We start from the raw sequence: 8540 nt of genomic DNA, 5'->3' as shown, positions 1-8540 counted from the left end.
AAGCTGTCCAAAGAATATTCTTGCTCAAGTTGGGTGGTTTCTGAGCTGCAATGTGTTGGAAGAAATTGATTATAATGATGAATGAATGAGTGATTGGATTGCTGATTGAATAATTCCTAGAATACAGGGTGAAGATGATGAAGTTCCAATATTGTGGTGGTTGGATGTCCAGTAATTGCTATGGGATGGTAAGGAATAATGATGGATGGATGGATTGATTGATGGATGATTGAATTGATTGATGATCCATAATTGATATTAGATGGTAAGGAATAATGATGGATGGATGGATTGATGGATAAAAATGAGTGATGATTCCAGAATGAATTCCTTTTCCATGATGATCGTTTTTCTTCTCCCTTCCTTTTCTTTTTCTCCATTATTCTTGAGTACTTGACTCCCTTTAATTTCCCCATGTCCACTACGAAAAAAAGCGTTAATTTTTGTACAGATGAGGAATGGAACATGTGTCCATGCGCGCGTGCTGTCGAAAGAGGGGTCCAGTTGTCTGAGCGGGGGCTCCAAGCGGGAGGCGCGCGTGCGGAACGACGAAAAGAAAAATAGAAATTGATCGACCTGTATCTCCGGAACGGCTCGATGAATATTCTTGAAACCAAGTTCATTCGAAAGAGGCGATTCTGCAGATTAAAATGGTATATACTGGTTATTTTTAAGGGTTGAGTATCGATTGTGTAGGGCCGGTTAAAGATCCAAGCAAGACCCGCGGGCGCGCGTAGTAGTAAAGCCGTGCAGATTAAGAGACCACTTCCTCCAGATATAACTCAAAAACCCGTCGATGAAATTTTCTAATTACGAGCTCATTTGAAAGGCAAGAAGGAGGAGATGAAACTAGAATAGATTGATATTGAGATTCCTTTCGGCCGATAGGTCGCCGTAAACGTTTAATGAATGGCACCCGCGGGGCCGCGTAAATCCTAGGGAAACTTTGAGGGGTTATAACTTCTAAACGGCTCGATAGAATCGTCCAGAACCGAGTTCAAATGAAAGGCAAGATCGCATTTATGAAGACTGTAATGATCAATATTAAATTTGAAGCCGGCCGACCGATTATTCGAGCGATTAAAGCTTTATTATGATTTTCCGCGGTTTCCATTGTATAGGAGTTGAAGGGAGATGAATACATGATGAAATACTCTTAAGGTAACGCCAAGGAGCTTTCCAATTAGACTCCTGAAGCTGGCCAATCGATTGAAAAAAGTTATAGGCGAAAAGAATGACGTGAAAGCGTTCCAAGAATTTAATTAAACTGGGTCGAACACCAGAGTCAACATTAAAAGAATGAAAGAGAATCCGCGCCACACGATTCTGAAAGGTAAGGCGTCCATAGTGACGTCATAAAATGAAGAAAAATGAGTATCTATAAGGTCCAGGTCGTCGGCCAACGGAAAAGTTCCGTTATCGCATTCAATATCCGTAATGTTTGCCTCCAGCGCCACTTCCACGCCCTCATCGCCGAAAGAAAACCTCGATAACTCCTTAGATTATTCTTCAAACACGTCCATAACTTCATCTCAACTCGACGAAGCAGCCGTTATTAGCCCCTCTTACGATATCCCGTTTTCCATTCGTCGAGCGCACTTGGCCGTAGACAACGTCCACGCATATAACTCCGGCATGCGGGACAGTTTCAAACCCGAAGAAATCTACGCCTTGCGCCACTTTATCCAGCAAGGACTCCTCGCCTTTGCTTGTGAGGACCTCGACGACCCGGTTGCCGCACGAAACACACGTCTGAGGTTGTATAGCCGATTTCACGACGCCTTTGCACATGTATGTCGAGTGGATTCTGTATGTAGATGAATAAGAATTTGAAAAGAAAGAAGATTGATTATAATACTGATATTTTTCCCTGTTTCTATTTTGATTTTTAGATGGATACTCATTCCATAATAGATGCCATGATAGAGGAAACTGAGGAAAAGAATGCCCTGGAGTTGTTAAGGGTGAGGGACCAAGTGAAAGAGGAGGAAGATGGTTGGAGGGTAGAAGCAGAAATGGAGAGGATAAGAGCTTAAAGGAGTGAGGTAAGGATCTCTTGAGAGTGGTGGCCTTGACAATGGGGGATTGAGAGATAATGGCATTGGTTGGTTTACTGGTTTTATTTTTTTTAGAGTTAATTTATATTTTGCTGAATGAGTGACTACAGTTTGTTGCTTTTGGTTGTTTTCCAGGGTTGCAGTTGTAAGAGAGGGGAACTGGAAACCTGGTCTCAATCTAAAAAATTTAACAGTCCAGAATTGGAAGGTATGCTGGTTTCCCACTTCTGATTACTGGGGAGTATGATTGGAACCAAAAAAGTCTGACCAGCTGAATCCATGATTGAAAGTGCTTCTCCTCTGGCTCCATTGTAGTTGATGTTAGCTGAGACATCCATCAAGAAAGGCTTTCCAATAATCATCTGAACTGGTCCTTTGGCTACCCAGAAATGAACTGTCCTGACTACTTTCCCAATGGTTACCTCCACATCTTCAGCAATTCCAGGCATATCAGTAAGGTGGCCTCCAATTCCTTTGAGCTTCATAGATTTAGCAGTGAGTACCAATCCAAGTTTATGTGCAAGAGTTTCAGGAATAATGTTGACCATAGAGCCAGTATCCAAGAGTGCTTGATGTTTCTCTCCTCCAATAGTGATGGTGATGTATCCAAGGGGGCAAGAGTAGTGAGTAGTGGGTTGCTCCTGTGCTGGTTCTTCTCCATCCTCCATGTCTGTGAAGTTTGCTGATTTGACACCATCCAATGGGACCCTTCTGTTGGTTATCTTCTTCCTAATACAGTCAGTAACTCCTGGTGATATAGCAAAGATTTCTCCAAAAGCCAACTCCATCTTTCCTGCAGTCAACATCCTACTAGCCACTTCCTCTTCAATTCCTGGGTACTCCTTGGCCAAAGTCTTCTCCAAATAGGTTTTCTTAATTGGTTTTTCCTTAGGTGCAGTAGTTGAATCCTTGTCCTTATCCTGGAATCTGACTTGAGGGGAGCCTTTTGAAGTAGGGGATTTGGAAGCACTAGGAGTAGGGGGCTGTGTCATGTGAAGTAAGTCCTCTGTATCCATGTCCATTAGGTCCTGTTTCTCCTTCCTGATCCTTTTGTCTGCCTTGGCTGATTCCTCTTCATCCTGATCCTTAGAGTTGTTTCTAGTCCTCTTTCCAAGGTCTGCTTCATAACTATGGGCTTGATAATAGACTGGGTCCTCCTCTAGTTGGCCAAAAGAAGATGTGAGCTTAGTTTTAGAGTACTCTTCCACTGGGGTTCTGATTGGTCTGCTTGGAATCCAGGGAATAACTGATTTGTCTGGAAGTCTGTAATCTCTTCCATCCTTGATAACAGCACCACTAGACATGTCCTGGGCAAGTTGAGAGCAGCTGTTGGTTCCATGGGTTTCCTGATGACAATAATAGCATTTGAATGGCCAGGTCCTAGCAGGTTTGTCCATGTGGGGAGGTAGTCCTTTGCCAGCAGTGAGAGATGCAAGTTGTTTGGTAAGGAGTTCCACTTGTTTGTCCAGAGAAGTAGAAGCAGTAGGAGCAGTTCCCTGAGTAGCAGGTGTAGGTTTGGAGGTCCTAGGTGAGTTGTCCAAAGTGAATTTCTCTTCTGCCCTCCATTCAGTCCTTCTGTTGACCACTGATCTTGAGTAAACTTCCTGGTGAATGTAGGTAAGAAGAGTTTCAGTGTCTGGCAAGATATCACCTCCATCCTTTGAGGCTAGCATTTGATTGTCCCTCATCAAGCTCCTAGTAACTCTTTGATCCAGATCCTTGTGAAGAGTTTCCAAAAGTAGGTGTCTGAATTCCTCCAGGCTAGTACTGTACCCCATCCTTACCAAGTAGTGAGTGATGGTTTCAAACTTGTTTCTGAATGTGTTGAAGGTTTCCAAGGTGCTGATTCCTCCATCCTGGGCAGATTTGTAGACTAGTTTCCTGAGATCCTCCCTGGTATATCTGACCAATGGCTGAGAAGTTCCAAACCTGGTGAGTAGCTGTTTCTTCAGGGTTTCCCAATCCAAGTTTTCATGGCCTGACATGTCTTCCACTTCATCCTTTAGGTCCAATCCTTTGATAAAAGCAATGATTTGTCCAGCCAGTTCCTTAGAGTTAGCACCATCACCTCTTCCAGCACTTTCATACCTTCTAATGAATTTCTCCACAGGCATGTTGGTTCCATCAAAGAAGAGCTCTTTGTCCATGGGTTTGATCTTAACTCCTCTGCTGACTGGATCCTGGTACCTTGGCATGGCTGGTTCTCTGTTCAAGAAGTGGGTGTTGGACCTGGTAGAGTGAGTTGAATGATCCCTTTGGCACTGGAATCTGGAAAGGCGGGGTGGTGGAACATTTAAATCCTCTGAATCATCTGATGGCTGATTGGTATCCCTGTATCCTGTGAATCTAGGAGCACTGGAAGTCTGAGGTCTAGGAGGAGGTCTGCAAGAACTGGAGTTGGCCTGTGGAATAGAAGAACCCTGTGGATCTGGAGCATTGGAAGGAGCCTGAGGACCTGGACCAGTAGAAGAAGATTGGTGACCTGGACCATTGAGAGGAACCTGAGTCTGACCAGTGTTGGAAGTGGTGGAGTCCTGAACTGTAGCATTACTGGAAGGATCCACTGGAGGGTAAAGACTGGGGGCAACATTGGCGTTGGGAGATCCTTGGGCAGACATGATTGAAACAGGTAAGTTGAATCTGAATCTGAAGATTGATAATGAAGGTGCTGATAGTGTTACTGTTGGTTGAAGTTGATTCTAAAAGCAGGGAGTTGATTTGTAAAGAGAGGAGTATGAGGAGTGTAGGTGAAGTGGTATGTAGCTGATGGTAAAAGTGTTACTAGAGCTGAAGATATCTGAAGTATAGAAAGGCCACTGTTGGGACACCACTTGTGGAACTACTCAAAGGGGAGAATAGAGCTTGGAAGGTAAATGGATAGCACCCCTAGTACTAATGTAAGCTATGCAAGGGTGCTGATGAGGCTGCCTTCCTGACTAATGCTGAGGGGATGAGAGTAACACTAAGAAAAAAGAAGAAAAGGTGTGGCTGATTTCTGCTTGATCTTAGGAGCTAGTACTATGAGCTTTAACTACTGACTACTGAGGGTGAGAGAGATGGAGGATTGATGAGAGTGGGGAACTTATAATTTCTGTATCCAAAATTATCTATAAATTCTGTATATATTTCTCTGCATGAGGTACAAGTGAGGGGCGGGAAGACAATTCTTATAGTAAGGAGGGATGAGCACAGACAATGAAGAGTTCTGGCTATGAGAATGAAGGTTGTACAAATGAGGAAGAGTGATGTGAACATAGTAACAGTATGTAATGATGAGCAATGCTGAAAAGGGAATGCTGGTTATGGGAATAAAAGAATGTACTAATGGGGAAAAGTGATGAGAACATAGTAACTACTTGTAATGATGAGCACTACTGAAAGAGGTAAGCACAGATCTAATGATGTAATGTGTACAATAGCCATAGTACATAATGAGGAATGTATGTAAAGAATTTAGTATGTGAAAGTAATTATGTAAAAGGGATGTACTGTAATGATTCCAGTAAGTTGCTAATGAATTGAGTATTGTAACTAATGAAGACTGTAGATTATCTGTAAGTCTTATATCCTCTATAACTATTGAACCATTGAAGATAAGGGTATACTATGTATGAGGGACTATATGTGAAATTTGATTTAGAATCTGAATATGCAATAATAATGAGGTATTTGTGAAGGGTTATGGGGAAATGTTCAATGTAATGATGAATATATGTAAAAGAAAGCAATAAAATACTACTTATGGTTTGGAATGGAGCACCACATCGCCGAGAAGGATAACTCTTGGCGAGCAGGTATACAAACACCTGCCCGCCGAGCCTGCTCACCAAGAGCCCCTCGGCAGGCAGTTGCATGTATACCTGCTCGCCAAGAGAAATCCTCGGTGAGCAGGCATACAGATCCCACCTCGCCAAGAGTTATCCTTCTCAGCGAGCAGGCATACACCTGCCGGCCAAGCCTGCTCACCAAGAGCCCCTCGGTGGGCAGGTGCATGTATACCTGCCCACCAAGAGGCTCTCGGCGAGGTGGGATCTGTACCTGCCCGCCGAGGGGCTCTCGGCGAGCGGGGATGTGTATGCATCCTCGCCAAGAGGTTATCTGCACGCGCGTGCATGCCCACGCACGTCCATACAGGAACGTGCACGCCCTTGGCAAATACAGGGCGTGCAACCATTGGCGGGCGTGCGGCCCCACACGCCCTTTTCGAAGGGCGTGGGCGTGCCCGTGCCCCCGGTGTGGTACTCAAAATGTGAAAAATCAAAAGTTTTTCTCATGTGCATGTAGAAGGCCTCAAGATACAATCCATTGGACACCATAAATGGAATCCACGGCTAAGGTAACCCCTAGTCCCCACTGGAAGCATCACTGGAGCCCCACTACACTGGAAGTTAGACCCCTTGGACAACCTGTAGCACCCAGTCAACCACCTGTCAGGCGCCTCAAGTCACATTCCCTGCACCATTCTATCCCCACTACATATATTGGTTTGGGTTTGTTTGTTATGTACATGACATCATGCAGCACTGCCCCTACAGGCTGTGCCCCTTCAACTGAATGGTTCCCCTCATTCTAGTTCCTTCTAACTCCACTTTGTTTGGTCTTATTACATCACCTGATCATTCCCTGTACAGCTTATGCACCCCTTGCATAAATTATGACATCATCTGGCACAGCCCCTCCTCATGTATGCACCCCTTGCATAAATTGTACACAGCCACTCCTTCTTAACTCCCTCATGTTGTACAGCCCAGGCCAGCTAAAATACCTCACTCAGGGGCTTCCCTGGAGCCAAAATCCCTCACATTTGTCTTTATAAGGAGCTCTCTCCCCCCCATTTGTATTTCCTCAGTTTATTACTGATCAAGTTTTATACACACCCATCACCCAAAACACTTACGTACCCACTCAACCCTCTTACTTACATATAACAACTCATACATACTGAATAACAACATTTTTATACTGTGTCACAAGAAAACTTATCTTGAGCTAACCACTCCTATCACTTATTAAAACTTTCCAAGCTTACCTTGGTGGGTCTTGTAGCTGGTAGTATAGAAGGGCAGATCTTGCACCTCCTTCATCCCCTTCTCCATTCAGCAAAAGGGTTTCACAACCACTTTTGAGTCTTACACCGGGGGACGGGCGTGCATTTATCAACACCCCTTACATTGAGGGGTACCCCGGGTACCTGCCTTCCACACCCGGGTACCTCCCCCTCTGCACCCGGGTACCCCCCCTTGCGGGTGCCGGGTGCAAGTACAGGTGTCTCAAAATCAATGAAAATCGAGGGGGTACCCGTACCCGCAACAGGTACCCGGGTACCATTTGCCATCTCTATCACAGGTAGGCCCAACTTTTGGGCTGCTGATTTCAGCCTCAAAGCCTGTATGGCTCCTGTATTTCAGGAATGCAATCAGAAGAAAAAAACGAGTTTCTTTTTTTCCACTTTGGGGCCTCAAGGGCTTCACCATTGGATTCCTGGAGTGTTTTTACCTTGATCCAAACCTTCGCCGCTCCTGGACCTATGATACATGAATGTATACAGTTAAGACAGATGTCTGGGAACGGGGGTCTTATAAACTGCATTGTACGCCTATTCTTTAGCATCTGTCCTGCTGTGGAACTCCGACCGGTGCTGGGCCGTCGGCAGTTACTTGAAGGGAAAAGTGCGCTGTGCGCTGCCTTCGCGGTGATCCAGAAAAGAGTCGTGGGGATTTGAATTATAGCTTTGAGAGGGGGGGGTTTAAGTTGAGAGGCAACGGGGTTTAGATCCTCGTTGGTGGTGGTTTGTTTTGAGAGATCAGGAGAAAGAGCCGGCAAACTGGGCCGGAAGTTGTGATCAGGGAAAGGGTTTTGGGACTTGGAACTCGGCGGCTGAGAGCTTGAAACTCAGAAGGCACACGGGGAAGTGATCAATAAGCTTTGATATCTAATTTGCTGGGATTCGGGGTTGTGATGGATGATCTGAGATGAAAATTATGGTTCAGACAAAGTCCATGCCGCTCCAAAGCCTGAGTTCAGGCTGAACTCAAACCTTGGAGTTGGTGACATCTTTGGACAGGTCATCATACACCCGCGTGCACAAGCGCGCCACAACAACAAGAGAAGAAAGGGAAGAAAGAAACAACACCAACAAAAGAAAACCAACCCTCCACATGACAAAACCTCTCCAACGCGCGCATTTTAGAAACAGAAGAACATAAGACAGAGAAAGAAAAGAAAAAGCAAAAAAAACAAGCACAAAAGAAACCGGGGCCTGATCCTGAAACATCTTGATGATTCCACCGCGCGCGACGCGTGCTGATTGATTTTGACGTCCCGTGAGTTGATGTCTTGATGGCTGAAAACTTGCGGAATCCTCTGCGCCGTGGGCGCCACAAAAAAGATCACCACACCGCCCACCTGACCATTCCGCATCCCACCCTTCCAAATCCCCCAGCTCAGCCTCCACTTCCACTCCCCACATTGCTTGCACTTCAC

The sequence above is a fragment of the Puccinia triticina genome, chromosome 5A (genome assembly GCF_026914185.1).
Source record: "Puccinia triticina chromosome 5A, complete sequence".
In the NCBI taxonomy this organism is placed as follows: domain Eukaryota; kingdom Fungi; phylum Basidiomycota; class Pucciniomycetes; order Pucciniales; family Pucciniaceae; genus Puccinia; species Puccinia triticina.
This window is presented reverse-complemented; position numbering follows the sequence as displayed.